This window comes from Cryptomeria japonica, chromosome 3, assembly GCF_030272615.1.
Source record: "Cryptomeria japonica chromosome 3, Sugi_1.0, whole genome shotgun sequence".
In the NCBI taxonomy this organism is placed as follows: Eukaryota; Viridiplantae; Streptophyta; class Pinopsida; order Cupressales; family Cupressaceae; genus Cryptomeria; species Cryptomeria japonica.
Genome location: NC_081407.1, coordinates 612,214,524 through 612,238,098, shown reverse-complemented (window position 1 = coordinate 612,238,098; position 23,575 = coordinate 612,214,524).

Here is a 23,575-nt window from a genome sequence, read left to right as displayed (position 1 = left end):
TGACATGGGAGGTTGTGGATGAGAGGAGCTCCCTGGATGGTTACTCTCCCTCTGCAGGTGGGCACATTGCAATCATTTGAGGGTGCAACTCCTTGAATGACTATTTTGTCTTGAGAGGTTTGAGTGGATGATTGTAGGGGAGGACCACCTTGGATGGTAAGCTTAGGTCTATAAAGGGGTAGGAGGAGGTTCATCTCCTTGGATTGTGATGGTATTTACATGGGTATCAGTAGGTTTTGTGCAACCTACTAGGGAATCAAAGATAGAGAGGTAATTAGTGTAGTCATAACTGACATTATTGGATGATCAAGCCTTGTCCTTACCATTTTTGGGAAATGGGTTCTAATACATCTTAATCTTATCATTGCAGTTACCAAGTTTTGTAGTGTCAACCTCAATATCACCCTTATCAATAAGGTCTTGGATATAGTTCTTAAGTTTCATACACTTACATGTGTCATGACCATTGATGCGATGGTAGTCACATTATTTGTTCTCATTATACCATTGGGGCTTAGGCTGATTAGGATCAAAAGGGTGTGTCATCGGGAAGACAGTAATGTCATCCTTGATAAGCTTCTAAAAAGTGACTCCAATGGGTTCACATAGTGGGGTGTACTCACGTTGATTGTTGGAACAAGGGGGATGACCTTGGATGGATGTAGTATTGTGGGGTTTTGATTGATTGGATGAGTTGGATTGATTGCGAGTGTTGAAGAAATTGTTGGTGTTGATTTTAGATCGTGCAGCAACTATTTGAACACATTTGGTGTCATTGACTCTATGGTTGACAACATTTTTCTTTTTGGACCAGAATTTGTGCTTTCCATTATAAGAGGATGAATTTTGAGTTGATTTTTGATAAGGTTTAGAGTTCCATCCTCTAGGAGCACATGCTCTAAAGCTATACCCTTCTTGGAAATTTCCACAAAGGAGGTGAAGCACTGACAAGTCAATGGTTTGGACAATTCTGGTATCAAGTTGCATTGAAATAATTCAATTTGATTTGGGTCTGGTATTTTCAAAGGGAATATTTTAATGAGATATCGCCATCTTTGAAGGAAATTGGTGAAGGTTTCTCCAGGCCTCTGCTTTGTGTTGCATAGGTCTATCATAGAAGCAACATTCTCAATATTATAGGCATAATGATGCATAATTTTTTTGACCAAGTTGTGGAATGATGTGATAGAACCCTGAGGCAGAGTGGAGAACCAAGCGAGGGCCTGATCTATAAGATTTTTTGGGAAAAGCATCCTAAGATAGATGTCACTATAGGAGACCTCTTCACATAAGACATAGAATTCATAAACATGATATCTAGGATCACCCTCTCCTTTGTACTTTTTGAACTTGGGCATCTCAAAACCAGGTAGGTATGGGGTGACAGAGATGGATGGGTTATAAGGACATGGGAATATTTCTTGGAAAGAATAAGGTCTTTTATTTGTCCCTTCCTTCATATTTTTGATGAGGTCTTTCATATCTTGAATCTCTTTTAGGATATCAGGTTGTTGATTTTCGACATTAGGAAGGTCACGATTTGTTGGGATTTGATAGGATGAGGAGGAGATGCCACCACCACCAATGTATTGATATGAAGAATGATGAGGTTGTGAACTGTTTGGATCTTGTGATCCTTGAACCATGGTAACAGTAGGTAAGCTCATTTTGATGTAATTATCCTTGTTGTGATGGGGGACCGATGAACCTGGTGGATTGGAAATATGAGGAAAGGGGAGTTGAGGGAATGTGGTCGTAGGAATAGAAGTTGTAGGTGCAGATGTTGTGGGTTGAAGATGGAGAAGAGGATTGAGAATGGAATTGTTCACAATGTCACCTCATGTTGGTCTCTTGAGGATGGTTCTGTCAAAGTAGGGGGCAAGCATGCCCCTTGGGTGATGAGCTCGGCTACAAGCCTATTTGCATCATGTTTCATGAATCTTTCCATCATGTCTTGCCAATAAGAGTTGTTTATGAATGTTTGGACATGTGGAGAGAGGTCGGGTTGATCAACAAGTTTTTCTTCTTGATGTGGTGTATCTTGATTGTAGAGGATACTAGTATCAAGCATTCCAAAGTCTCCGACTACCATTTTCAACTTTTGAGTGCTAGTCAAGACCATGCATAGGTGACCTTGGAAGTGAAGGTTGATGTGAGATTTTAGGGGAAAGAAGGTTATAAGTGGACCTAGCAAATTTTGATGTTGATTTGATTTGGACTATAATTGATTTGGATACGATCCATTAACTAGGTTGAGGTTGGCACCTTAAAAGATGTGGGATCAATGTGAACCACAAATGAGGTGACAACTACACTAAGTATAATTTAGACATTATAATTGGGATCAATTGATTAGCCCTTCCCTTACATGGGATAGACTTGTGTTCCCAAGAAAAATAGGGCGAGATTATTAGGGTTTTGATCAACCCAAGTGATTAAGAAAGGGTACATGGGGGAGATTCTTCCCCAAGAACCAAGCCAAATGATGATTGATTTAAGATAAGGTCTATATTTAACTGCACAATGATGTGAACCTTTGGATGAGGTTGAATTTATTGACTGATTGATTGGGATTATAATGATTGATTGATTAAGGATAAGGATTGATTGGATTTGATTGTTCTAAGTCCTTATAAGATGATTGAATGGCGAGTGTGGAAGGAAAGGAAATTGATTATGGAAAAGAAGTGTTGTTATAGGGAAAGGTATCCCTAGGATGACTCAATAGGTGATTGGTTGGGAAGGAAAATAAGACAAGTTATTACGACTGCCCCTATTAATAGATTGTGAAAGGCCTGACCTCTATTGGAAATCACCTTCCATTAGAGTCTCCTCATCAAACTCGTTGTTGTGACCAAAAAGGTAATCACAAAAGAAATGTAAGAAGGTTATATGTTTCAACAAGAGTTTGCAATTAATATATAAGAAATTGTTACACTTGAGGGTTTTCTTCGAACTAGGCTTCTTCTTCTTGACTTGATAGTGGATTGACCTTTTGGGATGTTTGGTTGATGTGGGCATGAAGGGATTTGGTGTATTGGAAAATGATTTGGACGTGTAAATTTGTTTTGGAAAGTTATTAAATGTTTGGGAGAATGTTTGGAAAATGTTTGGAAGTTGGTGATTATCAACTACTCTTGGCAACAATACATCAAGCAAAGTATACACATTGACCAAGTGTAATGCTTCAACAATTGAGTGTGAAAGTGATGGGGGCCTAGATTAGCCAAATAGATTTTATAGGTTTTGCACAAATGAAAACATGCTTTTCAAACATACAACCTAAGGCTAGAAAGTGGAAACCACTTGATAGGCCTCTCGCATAAGTAATACCTCACTCAGGCTGATAGATAGAGACTATGGTAGAAATAGCTCCCCCTTATAGTGCACTCACTTCTCAGGCATACTAGATTCTCTTACCCCAAATATATAAGGATCCATGGTATGGGGACTTCCTTTCTCATCCTAAGTGGGTACATGAGAGGTAACTTTAGGGTAGGATTTGCATCCCCTACACTATCAAATGTAGGATTTTGGCTACTAAAAATGGTTCTTAGTGTAATTTTTGAGGGATCACCAATCCAATGATAGATTCTTTAAGAAACCCACTTAAGGCTCTAACTGATCTTATCTATGCAGGGAGGGCCCCTGCATACTTCAAATTCACTCAGCACCTCAACCATCTGACCAACGTATTTATATAGTGACTCAGAAAACCCACTTGAGATCATGCTGGGAGAGTTGATATCCCTAATGTGTCCCAATTTGAAGTACCCTTGTGGGGTGATGAAATTCCCAATCAAGAATACCCCTCTCTACAAAATAAAAAAAGTGGGTGTTGTTGATTTCTCTTTCTCTTACACCCAAGATCCTGGAAGGTGAGAGCAGAGGATACTCAAGCACAATGGTGGGTCCACCCAAACATGTGTGTAATCACACAAGATATGAAAGACACTTGTTAATTTTAATCCCACATGTAAAGGATTTCTACACTAAGATGCAAAAGAAAAGGTAAACTAAGCTAGTGAGCAAAATTCATCTTTGACAAGTGGTGCTATAGAAAATAGTTAGTAGTCTCAGATTTTGGTCTTGGACTAGCAGAGAAACCTACAAAAACTAAGATTGAAATTAGTAACATGAAATGACTAAGGTTACAACACCAACATTGAACCATGGGTGCAAATGCCAAAGTGCCTGCACAAACACTGAAATAGCTTGCGAACAACCTACCAAAATAGAAACGGGATAATAACTGAACTTTAAAATTTTAAAATTTGAATTCGAAACTAGCTAAAGCACATATGTTGATCCTATGCATAGACATTAAGCATTTGCACAAACATCGAAGTAATAAAATTAAATGCTAAACAATTAATTGGAATTTAAAATTTTGAAATTTGAAATTCAAAAATTAAGCGATGTTTTCTGTCTCAACACAGACGTTGAATTAGTGCATAGATGGTTGACTGTCTATGCAAACGTTGATGCACCAAAAGGACCTAAAAACCTTAGTAAACTATGTAGAAAATTAACTAAATTGTGAAAACAGAAAGCAAATCCCAATCTAAGATTGTTTTTGTTCTTTTTAAAATAATTTTTAACTATTTTGGTTATTTTTTAAATTACAAAAATTAAAAGAGAGCTCTAAAAATGAGTGTGTAAAGACATTGGGTGGAGGCGTCAAAGTAGAGAAGAGACGTTGAAAGAGTCTTGCACAAAGTGGTGATAAAAAAAATTTAAATTTAAAATGCATGCATTGAACCATGATGGATACATTGTAACACCCGGGTCCAGGTGTTGATTTTTAGACGCAGACATGGAACTGAGACCTAAGAGCTAAAAATCACCAAAAAAAAAATGTTTATTAGTATTTAGGGATGTGGATCCCACTGGGATTGCCAAAATGAAGAGTGTTAAAAGTGACATGGTTAGCACAATGGTTATAAATCAAATACAACATCAAAACATATAAAACTCAAACCATTATACCTTCTTTATTTCACCTTCTCCTTCAGATTGATCAAATTATTAAGTGGAATGCGCCCAATTGCTCCACTTAATTGGATGTGCTCTTTTGATGGATTGTGGTTGATCTCCAATGCACAATACTAGTGTGGGTATGGATGGATGAATGGATACAAATGGATATAGGATAACTATGGATTTGATTTCTATTTGGCTATAATATGGATGTTCAAGGGATGGATTCAAAAGCTAGAGTGGTAGCACATGATTACTTGAATATGAGATGTGAAATGAAGGGGAGGAGACCCCAATTTATAGATTTGAAGGGGGATGAATGGACAGTTGAGATTGAAAGTACATCAAGAGTGGAGATTGAAATAAGGTGGGGACATGGCTTGAAGGGACATGGTGTGGAGACCAAGAGACCAAGGCATTTATTCTCTCCACACTGTAGAATGTACATGGGGAAGACCAAATAAAATTAAAAATTCCTTGGGAGAGGACAAGGGAATTAAAAATTCCCAAATAATGAGATGCATGGGGAAAGGAAATAAAATTTCCTTGGGAAGATAAGAGTGGATGGGAGAATGATATATTTTTAAATCCTTGAAAAGACCAAAGTTGGTGCATTTAAGGTTGGGGGTTGAGAGGGGACAAGCCATTTATGGCAATTGATTGACTTTGTGGCTAATCATGAGGATTGGTCACTAGAAAATTATTATAGAGTGTGACTAGGAAAATAAATATGGAATTAAAAGACAAGTGGGAAAGTTAGGAGGATTTGACAAGAGGAGAGAGAATGACTACAGCAATTTAAATTTAGGAAATAATGTTAAGTGGGCTTCTAGAAGAATTAATTAGACTAAGTGAGGATTAGAGGAAAGTGATGTGTAGGAATTACATGATTTAGTTAATTAATTTGAATTAATTAACTAAATAGAATTTAGAAGAATTAATTAATTTGAGGACTTTAGAAGAATAGAGAATAATCAATTTATTTAATAATTCAATTATTAGACTATAGTGACATGATTAATTAAATTTAATTTAATTTAATTATGAGAAGAATGAAGGATAACACAATTAAGTTGATTAACTATGTAGAAAGAATAAATTAATTAAATATTTAATTTAATTAATTCTAGACATCTACAGTTTCCTTCATGAGGTTCAACCCACCATCAATCAACCTCCTCCACCAAATATCCTCTCTACTCTTCCTAGTATCTTTCATGGATATCAAACTACCACAAACTGACCACATCAACCATGTTTCACCTGCACAACCTTGCACAACTTCCACATACAAGTATGCAACATTTGTATTCCACCTTATCATTTGATTCTCCTCCTTTTGAGTGACTTCAACACAAAAATCCATCTCAACTTCTTTATTAGAAAAATTTATAAAAGTTTACCTCCTCATAAAGCTTCTCAAATTTGACTTCAACAAAGTCATCAACTATTGCAATTATGTCCTCTACCTTTTTACTGTCATTCACGTGAAGGAAATCAATAAGATTTGATTCAACCACACCTTTTGTGGCAACCTTTGTCCCACCTAGAATCAATTTATCGCTTTCTCTGTCAATTGCTTTAATACAAATCAACAAGTCATTATTTTCAACTTCTTCTTGGTTAGATTTAGAAAAACCAAAATGTTCATCTTTTACTGCCATATCTTCCTTCTTCTCAAGTTCACCTTCCAATAAAATATTGATTCTCTAATCTCTACTTTCAAGATGACATCCTCAAATTCATTAATCTTCTCATCAAATAAGGGGCCCTTGAAGTGCATCATCTTAGCTTCCACATCTTGAGTATCTTCTTGGCTTGTCACAAAAACTACTATGTCTTATATACCTTTAACTTCTTTAGGAACTTCTTCAATCACACCTTTATCTTCAAACCTATGAATAAGTATGATGTCAATATCGTTCTCCACTGCACTGCTTAGATCTGCAACACTTGATGTTGTCCCCTCTTAAGATAACTCTCAATCCCTTCTCTAGTTTCTTCTAAGATTAACTCTGAAATTCTATTCTTATTTTTTATTAGCTCAGTTAATATGGACACACTATTCATGAGATACTTCATCCCATTTTGCACCATCTCTTTCATATCTACAATCTTGTTTTTTTCATCGATCTTCTCATCCTCATTTCCAACATAATTATGTCTCTTAATCAAAACTCAAGTCCCTTTCATTGTTTCTTCTATCTCATCATTCATACATGCTTTTTTCTTATCTCTATTATTTGTTTCTAGTGTCCACAAAAATTGGTCCTTTCTTATCAGTCCAAAATCTAGACTCTTTCATATCTATTCCCTTCATTGTGTAACTATAAATGCTTACTTTATTTATCAATCTTCTCTTTTCTACTCAAATCTTCAAACCCTCAGTCTCGCAAATGTAAACTACTTCACATTTGGATATCTATTTACACCTATAGAAGAGTCAACTCCTCAAACCCTCTAAAAAGTTATTCTTGCAAGTTACATGTGTATGATAGGAATTTGGAAATCATCAAAATCAATATAAACATTAGACTAGCTCAATCACAAAAACTAAATTGCAATGATAACAATCCTAAAAACATTCAATAGAGATATGAAAAGAAGACATTCAAGTCAAATGCAAACCATTACAAACGTGAATGTGTCCTCCATACTTCTCCATTGTCCTTCTTTCTCCTTCAAATTGCTTTGTTTGTGTATCTCACCTACAAATGCAAAGAAATAGCATGAAAGCAAGATGAAATGGTAGCGTAAGGATACTAGAAGCATGCTTGATTGATCTGAAAATATGATTAGTTCGATAATGTGATTAATTGATACTTTGATTGAAGAAATTCATCCAATTTATAGACAAATTGGAGAGATGACAAGATTAGCATGAAGAGATTTGAAAGGAAATTTCAAATCAAGGATGACAAATATGACAAATTATGACAAAATTGACACTTTCTATGCAAGATTGATTGATTGACAGATTATGACAAATTTACATGCAAGATTGATTGATTGACAAATTATGACAAATTATGACAAGATTGAAATGTCATTCCCATGAAATTAGGGGAAATATTAGAAAAATAGGAGAAATAGGAAATTAGGTTTAGAAATGATGAATTGGAAATTAGGAAATTAGAAATTGATGAAAATTAGGTAAATTAATTATTAATTTTTCATTCATTAATTAATTCACAAAAGGAGGAGGAATTAATTAGCCAATTAAATAAATATTTAATTGTGACAAGAAGACTTAGGATAAATAAATAAATTATTTAACCTAGAGGGAAAATGACAAACAAGATTAAATGAATAAATCATAAAATCCTAGAAGATGAATTAGAAATGCAAGGATGACAATTAGGTCTTGACAAAAGATAATTGATGTAGGGTTGATTTTGATCATGATTCTGACCTAACAAAGGACCAGTGTTGATAAATGATTGAGGTTGGTTGACAAATTGACCAAGATTGATAAAGAGACCAAATTGATAGGTGCTAATTGATGAGGAACAATGACTAATTGATCCAAATTGACATGATTGAAAAGGACAACAATTGATGACAAATCGATTGCAAAATTGATGAGATTGTCAAGGACGAGGATCGATGACGAATCGATCACAAAATGACAAGATTGAAAAGAACAACGACCGATGACAAATTGATCACAAAATGCCAAGATTGACAAGAGGACAAAACCCTAATTCTATCATCAATTAAGATTGACAATGTCCAAAATGAAATCAAATTGACGATGTCCAAAATATGACAAATGAGCACGGACATTGATGTGAAAGGATAAGATTGACCAAAAATCATAACTGAAGATTGTTATTGACAAGACCAAATTCGAAAGCGAGACAAATGAAGAATGCAAAAGAAGGACTCGATGCTCACAAATGATAAAGACCAAGTGCGCAACATAGAAGAAATGTTAATGTGATGCAAAAAACCCTAAAATAATGCAATGCGCAAATGTTAAAGTATGACTCCGCAAGCGTGGACCATTTTTAGACATCTACATTTTGCCCATCTTAAAGACAATGTGATTTTAAGTGTTGTTTCAAAGAACAATAATGAAAATTCCCTACACAATAATGATGACATATGCATGCCCCCTTGAGGAATTGGCTGAAAACATCTACAAAAGAGGTCAATTGATCGATAAGATTGATAGAATGTGATAGGATCAAACGGATCAAGAATTGAAGGTCAGATGCACAAATTACAAGAAATAAAAGATGCAAAAAACCATGACCAACATAAGATGGAGAGCATGCACGTCCATTTAGGCACTGGCAAAGATCTATAAATGAGACAAAGAGAAGGAAAAGAGCTCATTTGCACTAGCCAAAGTGGAGGATTTGTTGCTCTGAAAAAGGACCCTTGCATAGAGATGGTGAACATTCCAATGGTAGATCACCTCAGGGAACATGTACACACCTACAGATGATCGGATGATGTGGGAGCAACGGTATGTATCTAAAAAACCCATATTGTCAATTTCATGAATACTGCTTGCTTGCGGGACATTGCGGGGCCCACGGGGAATGCAAAAAGGGACTTTTGCACCTATGTGGGCACATTCTATACTTGTGTGAGGATGTTCTATGCCTGTGTAGGGTACACAAATGTAGCTTGATGCTGCATAGGCACAGAACAGGGTACACAGGTGCAGTTGTGCACTTAGGACCCTAATTTGACCAAAAATAGCATGCGGATGATCCCAAAAAGGGGGATAAGGGTAGGATAGGTCAAAATAGATAAGAAACACCCTAATTTGTGCATGAAACAAGGAAATGCAGCCCTTAGGAGAAAACCCTAAAACTGACAAATTTGTGCCCCAATTGTGATGCAGAGTCCACAGTATCCATTGATTACATGGGAGAACCGACTCGATTGCTTCATGTTGTGACATAGACTCAGAAGCATGGACAGAGATACATTAGTAGGACTTGGATTATACTATATTACATTCATGCCTAAGATTAGGGAAAACACAGGACTGCTCACTACATTGGCAGAGCAATGGCATTCAGAGACTTCCTCATTCCATCTACTGACGGGAGAGACAATGGTGACACTAGAGGATGTGTGGCATATCCTCCACATTCTGATTCATGGGGAGATGATAGAATATGACCTAATGATAGAATATGAACTAGTGATAGGGAGAGATGCTTTGTGTAGATTATTTGAGTGTGACGCAAATGATCTGGATATCGTAGAGAGGGAGATCCATTGGGAGACCATGGTAGCAGAGTATGATCAACGATATGTGGTGATAGCCATGGTTATAGAATGCCTATTAGTAGGGGATAGACAAGGACATGGATTCCCTATTGGATGGGGAAGAGTGCTAGAGTAGATGGCGATAGAGGGGACTGTATATGCATGGGGACCATGTGTTCTTGCCATGCTGTATTTTCAGTTGCATCAGATAGCATATCAGGGGTTCAAACTTTGAGTTGTGGGGTCACACTTTTATAGGTATGGGCATTTGAGCACATAGTCATATGTTGACCGATTGCAGAGAGATAGGTAGTACCACACCGACCATATGTGTACTATTATGGGAGTACATTGAGATAGGGTCCATTCGGATACATATTGTATTGGTGACATGAGCTAGACAGATTGAGAGAGTTCACATGGAGGCCATATCACGATTGCCTTGGATGGTCAAATGATAGTCAGGAGCTACGATAATATAGACAAGAGAGATACCTAATTGGGCAACTAGTGAACTACCAGAGAGTGATTGAGATGTACCTACCAGAGAGAGTTAGATGATAGTTTGGAGAGAGATAGGATGTACCTAGAGGGACTGCACACTTTGCTCGATCTCACAAAGAGATGAGTTAGTGGGGAAGGATAATTTAGCCACACATAGCATATGACGACTTCACACAGCTATAGCAGAGATAGTGGGATTGGAGATCAGATGTGGTGGACGTCGGGACAACAAAGAAGTATGAGCGATGGTTTGCACGATGATGACCTATGCCATTGACAGATCCCAATATTCTGGTACTTAGGAGACAGGAGGACTTCCCACTCGCTGGAGAGGAGGAGCGAGATGATGAGGACATAGATGAGGATGAGGGAGATGATGAGGATGAGGGGGATGACAAGGATAGAGATGAGGATGGAGGGGATGATGAGGATGAGCCAGATCTAGCTGATTAGGAGGCATTGCAGGATATACCCATAGAGCCGGAGACAACTAGCATAGAGGAGATGGAGATATGTAGGGCCACCATAGCGAGTCAGCATGATCACATTGCCACATTAGAGAGACAAAATGCTATCTTGAGGACAGAGTAGGATTAGTTCAGAGCAGAGATGGCCAGACTTATAGCGACTTGAGATACAACAATAGCACAGGCACAACAAGTAGAGCAAAGAGTTACCGAGTATATTGGGTCAATTAGGGATGCCAGTGCATGTGAGATGGCCTAGATGTTGGTAGAGACTGGAGAGGAGATACACCATTGGAGGACACTATATGAGAGTACAGTTCCACCAGAGTAGAGAGAAGAATTATATCAGGCACGATCGAAGACAGAGAGCAGGCCAGGCTCTTGGAGGTCAGTGAGTAGCATGGGGGTGAGTGGACCTAAGAGACCACCACAGCCAGGACCTGGGGCAGGAGGGACATCATCCTTGAGACATGGAAAGGATGAGGAGGACAGAGGGAGCACCTAGTGATAGAGGCACATGCTCCTTACGACAGAGACATATGTAGTTTGACATTATATATTCATCCTGCAGGCCATACTTGGGACAGATAGTCCAATTGTGTACTCTGATATTATTTTGATATATGATATGATAGGCAACTATATGATGGGATGCAATGTGTTATGGCTTATGTTTACATTCCATGTATGGATGGCTTATGCACTATTTATGTACCATTGTGGAACATGTATGAATATATTTTTTATGTGTTTTTGATGCATTTATAAAATGAAATGGATAAAATGTTGTGTATAATGCAAATGTACAAATCAATGAATGCAGGATGCAGCTTATGTGTGTTGGAGATTGGAGAACTAGATTGAACTGACTACCAAAATTGACGGAAGAAATGTTAGTAAGAAGAATTTATACAGAGGACAATTAGAGATGAAGAAAAACTTTCTTTCACCAATGCACAGAAGTAGGTGAGAACCTTTATTTAATGTAGCAAAGTGGATGCAGGGCATCATGGCATTGAAGGCCAAAGCTGAAACGCAACCCCTTTTGCAAAAGATAGACACATCGCACACAAGGAATAAGTGAAGCATCCTAGGGTGCATACATCAAGGGTTGAGGTATGTGCGGTGTTCACAAAGTGAACGTACTTATAGCAGACACCCAATGATATAGTTGCCCCAGTTTGTGACAAACATTCCACAAATAGAAAACAAGGAAAGGGACCATGAACCATCTCGGTCACTCTAAATCACATAGTGACATCATCGAGCAACATAGGAACATGATCAAAGCCAAAGATAAATCAATAAAAAGATAAGACACACAAATTTGACCAAATCAAACAAACAATCTGATTGTCATTGTCAAAAGTGAAAAACAAGAATGAGCTTATTGTCTAGTTCCAGGGAATGCGGTACCCTATCTAAGATAGGACATAGTCTGGTTTCGAGTATACCACACCCTATATAAGACCCATGATAATAGTGACAAGGACAAATGATATTGATGTTGATTGATATGATAATTTTGATCAGTTTGCATGTTTGGGTTGATTGAAAAGTTCATCTGTTAATGCATGATTTCATTAAAGTGCAATGTGTGATTGAGTGCCATTGGATGTATGCTCAGCAATCTGCCTATGCACAAAGGGGATTTGTTTTTGGATTTTGATGTTTTAAGATTTGTTTGTTCATTTTTCAAGACTTTATTTGACTTTTTAGAGTTTTTCAAGACATTATTTGATTTTTAGGGATTTTTTCAGGACATTATATGATTTTCTTTTTTGGATTATTTCAGGACATTATGTGATTTTTTTAATTATTTCACGACATTTTTCAATTTTTTATTTTTTTTATTATTTCAGGACATTTTTTCAATTTTTTTTTTTGATTATTTCAGGACATTTTTCAATTTGAAAGCACCAGTATTTGATCATGACAAGGGGTGCACACCCAATGACTAGTTGAAAGACATAATAGTGACTAGGACTGTAACATATGCACAAAGACTAGAAACCTGAGTATGCAAGGCAAGGATGTTGACCAATCACAGGCCTAGAATAGAACATTGGGTCAGGACAAGGATAAGCATGATAAACTTGCGGAGAGAAAGTATAGCTAGGGGCATGATAGATGATGGAGCAATAATCTTTTACACATGGCGCCTGTTTGTCAGGTTTTCACCATGGTAGTTGCCCAAAGCGCCTGTTTTCCAGGTTTTCTTTAGAGGGCGAACTATTTTTCTTTACTTTTGTTTGTTTTTTTCTTTTTTTTTCACTTTTTTTTAATTTTATTTTTTTATTTTTTTTATTTTTTTGAGCTTTTTGATTTTTTTGGATTTTTTCAGGATCATATTTAAAGAACCGCTAATAGAAAACTATGCCCAGTACTTGCGAAGGTGCATTCTATTTACAGGATCTGACAAAGGTTCACCTTCTGGGGTTGCAAGCTGATATGCCCCCAAGCCATAAGCTGCAGTAACTATGAAAGGCCCAACCCAATTAGGCTCAAACTTTCCTTTGATGATGTCATTAGATTGTGTATTCTTGGGGTATGCCTTTAAGACCAAATCTCCCACTTCGAAGTGTCACCCTTTGACCTTCTTATTATAAGAGTGACGGAGACGGTTTTTATATGCTTGCAAATGTGTCAAGGCTGTCTGACATTTCTCATCTAACATCTCAAGCTGATGCAACCAAGAGACTCTATGTGTCTCATCATCAATCAAATTTTGTAAGGAAACACACAAAGAGGGAATTTCCACTTCCAAGGGTAAAATGGCTTCCGCACCATACACCAAGGAATAAGGTGTTGTGCTAGTGGGTGTGCGGATAGAAGTGCGATAAGCCCATAGTGCTGGATTCAACTGTACATGCCAATCTCGACCAACATCATTGACAACCTTTTTTAGGATCTTAATAATGGTTTTATTTGATGCTTCGGCTTGACCATTACCTTGTGGATAGTAGGGACTGGAGAAACAGTGTTGGATGTGAAAATTTTCACAGAGTTCCTTGACATCTTTGTTCTTGAATGGGTGGCGATTATCTCTGACAATTGCAAGGGGAACCCCATATCTACATATGATATAATTCAGTAAGAATTTTGAAATTTGAACACCAGCGATATAGGTCATAGGGATAGCCTCAATCCATTTTGTAAAGTATTCTATGGCCGTGATGATGAATTTGTGTCCATTTGTAGATATCGGATGAATTTTTCCAATAAGATCCAATCCCCATTGAGAAAAAGGCCACAGAGATATGAGAGAATGAAGCTCTTGGGTTGGCGCATGAATGTAATTTCCATGGATTTGGCATTTGTAGCATTTCTTGACAAAATCATGAACATCCTTTTCCATAGTGGGCCAATAATACCCAGCACGAGTCAACTTTTTAGCTAGACTCAGACCATTGAAATGGCCCCCACATATACCATCATGAACCTTGTGTAAAGCCATTTGCACCTCGGTAGAATCCAAACACCTGAAGAGGGTGTGGTCAAAAGAACGACGGTAAAGGGTGTCTACAATGATGACATATTTGGTTGTCATTGTACCATAGAGAATTAGGACCAACAAGAACACACATCACATCTGCTGTCAGAATTTCAAAAGAAGGGATACGCAACTATTCAACAAAAAATTCACATATGTCCATATTATGGGGCATATTTAACATGGAAGCAATAGTTGCCATAGCATCTGCTAATTTGTTTTGAATTCTTGGAACTTGACTGAAATGGATAGCCGTAAATTTTGTCTTGAAGAAATCCACCATATGCTTGTAGGGAATAAGTTTTTCATCTTTTGTTTCGTAGTCATCATTCACTTGATAGATGACTAACTGGCAATCTCCATAGACTTGCAAATGTGTGATGTTCTAGTGGATCGCTACTGGGAGTCCTATGACCAGAGCTTCATATTCTGCAATGTTATTGGTGCAATGGAAAGTTATTCCGTAGGATTTTGGAATAGCATCACCTTAAGGGGTGACAAAAAATATACCTGCTCTGGACCTGAATTTGGTATGGGATCCATCAAAATATAACTTCCATTCATTAGAAGATGTGAGAGAAAAGACTGATTCATCTAGAAAATCCATCAACATTGGATGATCATCATGAATAGGTGCCTCTGCAAGTTGATCTACTATGATTTGTCCTTTTATTGCCTTTCACTCAATGTACTCAATATCAAACTCACTGAGGATCATAACCCACTTTGCTAGGTGACCTGTCAAAGCTGCCCTACCAAGCAAGTATTTCAAGGGATCAATTTTTGTAACTAGCAATGTCTGATGATTTAACATATAGTGTCGAAGCTTCTGTGTTGCAAAGACCACTGCTAAACATGCTCATTCAATAGTTGAATAATTCAGCTCATAGCCCACTAGTGTCCGTCTGATATAATAAATAGCTCGTTCTTTTCCTTTCTCATCCCATTGGGCTAAGAGAATGCCCAGAGTCATTTCAGTTGTAGAAATATACAATATGAATGGCTTCCCTTCTATAGGAGGCATTAGAATAGGTGGTGACAACAGATAATCCTTGAGAGTTTGAAATGTTGACTGACACTGCTCAGTCCATTTAAAAGCGACACCTTTATGTAATAAATGCTGGAAGGGATGACATTTGTCTGCCAATTGAGCTATAAACTAGCGGATTGACTGTAGCTTTCCTTGCAAACTTCTTAGTTGATAGAGATTTGAAGGAGGAGGCATATCCATTATTGCTTTAACCTTTTCAGGGTCTATTTCGATGCCTTTGTGAGAAACAATGTATCCTAATAATTTGTCGGCTGTGACACCAAAGACACATTTCTTTGGGTTGAGTCTGAGCTTGTAGGTTTCCATTCGATCAAAGATTGGGCCAAGGATGGCTAGATGACTATCTCTTGTGACGGATTTGCACAATAGGTCATCAACATAGTCTTCCATCAAAGTATGCATAAAATCATGGAAAATTGTCATCATAGCTCTTTGATATGTTGCACCAGCATTTTTAAGACCAAAAGGCATCACATTCCAGTAGTACGTACCCCAAGCACATGTGAATACAGTCTTATGTTGATCTTCAGGAGCAATGCAAATTTGATTATATCTAAAAAACCCATCCATCAATGCTAGCATCTCATATCCAATAGTCATGTCAACTACGATGTCGATATTTGGCAGTGGAAAGTTATCTTTAGGGCATTCTTTATTAAGATCCCTAAAATCCGTATAGATTCTGATGCCCCCAGTTACTTTGCTAACTAGTACCAAATTTGAAATCTAGTCTGCATAATCAATGGGTCTAATAAAGCCCACATCTAATAATTTTTTAGTTCTACCTTGACCGAGAGAGCCACCTGGGGATGCATCTTTCTGAGTTTCTATTTGATGGGCTTGGCATTTGATTTTAATGGTAAGTGGTGAAGGACTAATTCTGGATCAAGGCTGGGCATATCTGCATAGGACCACACAAAACTGATCTTCTTCTCAAGAAAGAAATTGACAAAATCTATCTTTTCCTATTTTGATAGAGAAGCAGCGAAATGAATGACCTTAGGGTTGTCAGGTGTACCCAAATTTATCTCTTCGGTCATTTCCACAAGCAATGTTGATTTATCCTGACTTGACAAGGGTATGTAACAATCTTCCACCTTTGGGTGCCTCAGAGAGGTTTTCACCCACAAGTACGTCTTTTATTTTTACTTTTTCATGACCAGAGAGTGCCTTATGGTTTTCACTCAAAGACCTATTCTTTTGATTTTTTACTTTTTGTTTTTCATTTTTATGACTAGAAGATGGAGTTGATGCCCCAAAATATGCTTTGAAATCTAGATCAATAGTAAATCCTACTTTATGATCACCTTGTGGTATGCCTTCTTGGAGTCCAAGAAATTTGGCAATTGCTTCGTCATTTTGAAAACAATCTAATGTGAGTGGTTCTTGTTGTCATGTTGGATAAGCTGAGGACAGACAAGGGGCATGTCATCATCAGTTTTAAGGAGATAGAGGGCTGAGATGGTAAAGATGTAAATGTCTATGGTATCACTATCTAAACTGCTTGTATTTGACTCAGAGCTTGGGTCCCAGAATGACTCTATCCAAGCATTAGGACATGTTTTGGGAGGGGGAGTTATTTCATGTTTGTCTTCCATGGGCAAATCATCGAGATCAAGGAAAATATCTTCGAGGGCATAGGAGCTAGAAGAAAAGGAACTCCATTCCCATTCATTGGAATCAGTTTCGAGTTGGATATTCTCAGGTGTTGTTTCATCATCAGAGTCATGTCCCTTTCTACACATGGTCACTTTGGTAGATGAGGGTCCAATTCACAATGGTACAAAACCTAACCCTATAGTTGGAGGTCGCATCTTGGGTATAATAGGTTCTAGTCTTCCTTTCATGTCAGGGCCCAGGCCACTGCAGCCATCATATCCCTTTTTCTGTAGCATAGTAAACCATTTGCCATACCACTCCACTAGCAACCTGACTGGTGGTGTCTCAATGGGATCCTTATAAAGCCAATCTATGACATCATCATCCAAAATTTCCTTGTCAAGTTCACCCCATCTTGTAAATGTAGTGGGGGGCTGATATTGAATGACTATCTTAGGTTCCTTTTGCAACAAATGTGGTTTGCCATGTGATTTTGGAGATATTGGCAAATTCCCAATGAGGAATGTTTGAGACATTGAATACTCTCCGCATCCTTGGTCCTGTATCTTCAATTTTCCTTTGACAGCCTCTAACAATTCATTAGGATCCACATAACTATGTGAGTGGGCCTCCCTATTGACTAGGACTTGTTGCTTCGAGGAATCCTTTAGATTAGCACAAAATTGAAATGGATTACGATCTCCTGGAATTATTATCTCAGTTCCATTGTAAGGATATTTTAAACACTGATGATAAGTAGACGGAACTGCTTTCATTGTGTGAATCCACGGATGGCCAAGAATCATATTGTAAAGGAGATCAAGGTCTAGGACCTACAGGAAAGTGTTTTCTGTCACTGAATCGACTCTTATAGGAAATGAAATTACCCCTTTAGATGGACACTCAGCATCATCATATGCTTTGATTGTTATTCTTTTGGAAGAATCAATGTCATTTTCTGTATAACCAAGACCAATGACCACTCTCAAGGCACAGATGTTAAGACCTGCTCCGCCATCTATCAAGACTCATCAAATTTTGCAATTATGGACAAAGATTTCAAGATGTAAAGGATCATTATGAGGGAGATTATCAGGTGAAATATCATTATCAGAAAAGGCGACATGTCGGGAGATGGCTAAATGTCCAATTCGGGCTTGAAACTGGTCAACATCAATGTCTGTCGGGATAGTGGACTCAATTAAAGCTTTATCTAGGACTGTGCGATGCATAGGGGACATTTTCAACAACTCAAGAATTGATATTTGTGCAGGTGTCTTCCCTAGATGATCTAGGAGATTATATTGACTTGTAGGAGTTGATTTGGGAGGAACTGCAGGAGCTCCTTTAAGGACTATTTTGGATCGACGAGTGGTGACTGCGCAAGAAGGATCTTGTCCCTTTATTCTTATGATGGAAACATACTCATTTGATGCTCGAAAATAATTGATGACATTGTTATAACCATTATTTGCATAATTAAGATTCACTGTTTGGGTAGAGTTTGAAGAAGATGCTTTACCCTTGTCATGATCAAGCAAAGGAGTTTTGAAAATTGTATGATCAGTGTTAGAGGTCGCGTTGGGTGGGTCTACCTCAATTACTCCTTGATCTACAAGTCTTGAATCATATGTTTCAATTGAAAACATGATGCAGTTTTATGTCCTTTTGACCGATGGTATACACAATATGCATTATCATTCCACCAATGTGGCTTTACCAATGGTTCTGCCTTGATATCTGGTAACTTGATAAACTTTTCTTTTATTAATTGTTTCATTATTGACTCAATAGGCTCTCCCAATGGCGTAAACTATCAAGGAGGCCCATCCCTTGATCAGAAAGGTTTTCGTTGCTAACCTTGTTGTTGATTATATTGTTGAGTATATTGTTGGTATTGCGGCTATTGAGTAACATTGCTTGCTGGTGTTTGATTTTGTTCCATAGCCGACATATTAGGAGCACTCAATTTATTTATTGTGAACGTGGGTTGATTTGTATTCATTGCTCTTGTATCAACAACTCCATCATTAGTGAAATTCTTGTTTTTGTACCAAAATCTATTTCTATCCCCTGAATTGTTTGTGTTGTCACTGTCTTTGTTGAGCTTAATGATTCCCTTAGCTACAAGAGCAGTTTCAATGTTCATCCCTTTCTTAATGAGTTTCTCAATGGTACTAGGACTTTTCAATTTGAGTTCATACATCATTTATGGGACCAAATTTTGAATAAATAAGTTCACTTGTTGTTCTTCAGGTATATCTAGGGAAGAACGACTATACAAGCTTCGCCATCTTTGCAAGAAAGTCACTAATGGTTCACCTTGCTTTTGCTTTGTGTTGCATAAATCTAACATAGTCACTTCACTGTCAATGTTGAATGCTAAGTAAGATATAAACTTTTGAGCCAATTCCGACCAAGTCTTTATATTCCCTGGCAAATGCGAATACCAATCCATGGCTTGTCCTATGAGACTTCATGTGAACAAGTGCATTAAATATATTTCCTCATAACTTACTTCAGTACATGCTGCAAAAAATGCTTGAATATGGTCTTTTGGATTGCCATTCCTTTTATATTTCTCAAAATTAGGTGCCTCAAAATGCTTAGGGAAAGGAGGAATGTACAAGCTCTTGTCAAATGGATTAGGACATAAATCTTGATCTATGTACAATTTCTTTGTCCCTTTCGTTTCCAATGCATCAACTTGTCATTGCAACTTCTCAAGCTATTGCGCAATTGTGTTAGATTTTGGAGGTTCATCATTGATGCTGGTGGGTACTCTTTGTTGATACATCGTATTTCCCATCGACTGTTGATGCTCAGAAATTGTTGTCTTTGGTGTCTTTGGCATATAATGTCCTTGGTACAGCTCTTGTTGTGGTGGTTGTGCCATGCCTTGATATTGATCTTGTTGTTGTGCTTCTTATGGTGGAATCATTGTTCGTAGCCTAGGTTGATATTGCAATTGAGGGTGTTTTTGATATTGCACAGACATCAATTGCGGTTGTAAAGTATGATAACTTGTTTTTCCTAGCACATATGGAGGCACATGTTGTTGTTGATGCTAACGAATCACAATTTTCTAACTTTGTGCCAATTGTTGTTGTCTCGATGTAAATCCCATCATTTGCAAAAAAATTTGTTTGGGAGGTTTTTGTTGTTTCTCCTTAAGATGGGGTATGGCACTCACATTTGCTTGCTGTGTTGTTTGTTCAATCCACTGTGGTGGTTGTAAGTTTGAATTAACTTGTAATGGTGCAAAAGACACCGCAACATGTTGTTGAATGTGATATTGTTGTTGTTGTGCATTGCTTGTTTGCACATTCGATTGTGCTTTTTGTGTATTACTCAATTGTTGTAACACTTGTTGTTGGTGTAAACCACTATTTGTGGCTCTTTGTGTTGCCATTATCAAAGGATCTATCACAATATTTTGCATAATAGGTACTTGAGTATTTGGAAAATATATTGAACATAATGGGACATAGGAACTTTGTTGCATTGTGGAATTGTTTTGGACATTGGTAAGATCAGGCATTCTAGTCGTAAAAATTTCTTGCATCTTAGATTTTGATCCACTTGTAATTATTCGAGGAATCATTTCTTGTTGAGGGATAACTGTAAATATTTGTGTGGCCTTCATTTGATCTTGTGTTAAAGGTGTTGTATTAAATAATGAATTGTTTATTCTTTCAAATGGTGACTTTTGTGGAATAGTCACTGTCAACGTTTTTGAAGCACGTTTACTCATCAAGGTGTGTTGAGTTTCTTGTTGCACATTTTCTTCATTTGGATGTGGAGAGAAACTTAACAGCTCACCGCCTTGTTGTTTTTGCACATTGATTTGCTCACTTGAGGAGGTCACATTACTCATCATGTCAAGATATTTTTGTGGGAACATCTTAAAGACCTTGTTCAAGAATTTATCCATCTTTTTTGTCAACTTAGGATCTTTAAAGAACATATCAACATCATCGGAAGCATCAGAATCTGATGAAGAATCTGGTAAAACATTTGGATTTATTTCTTGTTGAACGCCTTGATCTAAACCAAATCCTTGTGAAAGAGTTTGTTCCTCATGTAATGTTTGAATTTCATGTTGCAGGTTCGGTTGATTCCAGTCGAAAGGTGCATTTTCTCTTGGTGTTGGTGGAACACTCCCATATCCTAGTTTCATGGGTACAAACACTAGTTCATATAATGGAGGTGGTCCAAGTTGAACCATTCCATATGGTGGTAATGATGTGTTTGACGAACCTTCAATGTGTAATGATTGACTAGATTGAAACTGTGAGTTTGATATGTTTTCCATGGGTTGATATATTGGTTCACCCATCTTCTTAGACTTTGACCTTGTTTCGACAAGCATGTCACTATTCAAATGCAATATTTTTTTGGAATTTTTCTAGGATGATGTATGATATGCAACTAAATGCAAACTAAATAGATGAAAATTTTTATTGTTTTTCAAAATTTTGACAAACTTTTTGGAATGGAAATCTAAAAAAGAGACCCTTAGGAAATTGAAATGATGTCTAGACCTCAAAGGACAAAAGGACCAAGTGACAAAAGGACAAAATGACAATGTCTCCCCTATATGCTTGGATACTAAGCTAGGTTTGACCAAATGACATTGATGACAAAAAGACAAAAGTTTGATAAGGTCTAGACTTCCTAACAATGACTTAGGGTTTATTCAAAGATTTGGATTACTCAAGTATGACAAAACCTAGTTTTTGAGACTATGTGCAAGAAAGGAATGATTATGACAATGACCTAGGATATGATATGAAAATGATCTATGGATATGACAATGCAATGATAAGGATATGCGAAGACCAATGACTTGGAATATGCTAAATGCAACCTATGCAACCTAAATGGAAATTTGTCTTGGATGTGACAATGAAATGCAAACTTAGGGAATGATCTTGGACCTAAGTGCAAAATGAGGACACTCGCAATGAAAAGGACTAAAATGAAATGAGATGACAGTATGCCTTAGGACCTAAATGGGACTATGCAAAACCTAGCCTAAAGTGACATGAATGTTGAGACAAAGTTTTTTATTTCAATGTGTTTGAAAGCCATGTTTTGAAAATGTTTTGAATTTTGTTGGATGAATGTTCTCTTTTTACAACCTTGTTTGGACAATGTTTTGACTTGTTTGACAAAATATGTTCTGTGACAATTGTATAATTCAACTTTTGACAATCACAAAAGACAAGATGTTTGGACTTAGACCCAAGACAATCATGCTCATTCACAACAAATCCTATGGCTGGCAAGGGCAATATCTATTGAATCCTCTACTTGAAATACAACACTTAGCTGGATAGCTAGACGCTTGGTAGCACTGGCTTCCCCTTACAGTGCACTCACTTCTCGGGCATACCAAGCTTCGAGTTCAAGGGGCATCACTTCCCAAGAACTTGTTATCTCTAACTAAGGAGTACATGAGAGGGGTCTTCGAAATGCACGTATAACAATGCCTAAGCCAATAGATAGAAGGATTTTGGCCTCTAAAAACAAGAGAGTCTAGTAAGGGCATCCGTTTGGGTGGGTATTGATCTGGCAAATAAATCATCGCAATACCATTCCAGAACCCGTTGTCTACAACTTTAGTTGCATCCACAGTTATTTAGAGTGGTTCAGAAGAGCTTGGCTTCAGCCCATCACCACTTAGGGTCATTCCCTCTCACCAATGCCTGTGTGAAGTGCCAGGCTAATCGGGAGGCAAGCCCAATTCTAAGGGTTAAAACATGCAATCAAACTAAAAGCAAGCAAAGCATGCATGGTGTTCATTAACCTTTAAGAAACTAAATTGAAACTACTCTAAAAATCACATGCACGATGTTTTAATAAAAGTCTTTGACCACGTCCTGCATAAGATTTGTTAGTAGTTTCATTCTTTTGTCTTTGTCACACGTAATGCCAAGGTGCTGCATAGAGAATCAGTACGAAAGAAAAGAAGAATATAAGAACAAAATGAAAACAAACTAATTTGCAAGTAAAAACATAGATTTTCACCTCTTTTTCTGGCCTTACACAGGTGCAGAATGTCTTAACACAGGCGCAAAATGCCTTGACACAGGTGCAGAATGCCTTGACATAGGCACAAGTCTCCTTAACACAGGTGCAGATCCCTCCTACACAGGTGCAAAAGTGTCCAGAAAGCTTTGGGTCACCCTGTTTCTTGAATTTTTCAACTGCAAATCAGCTCAAAAGGCACTCAAAACATGGTTA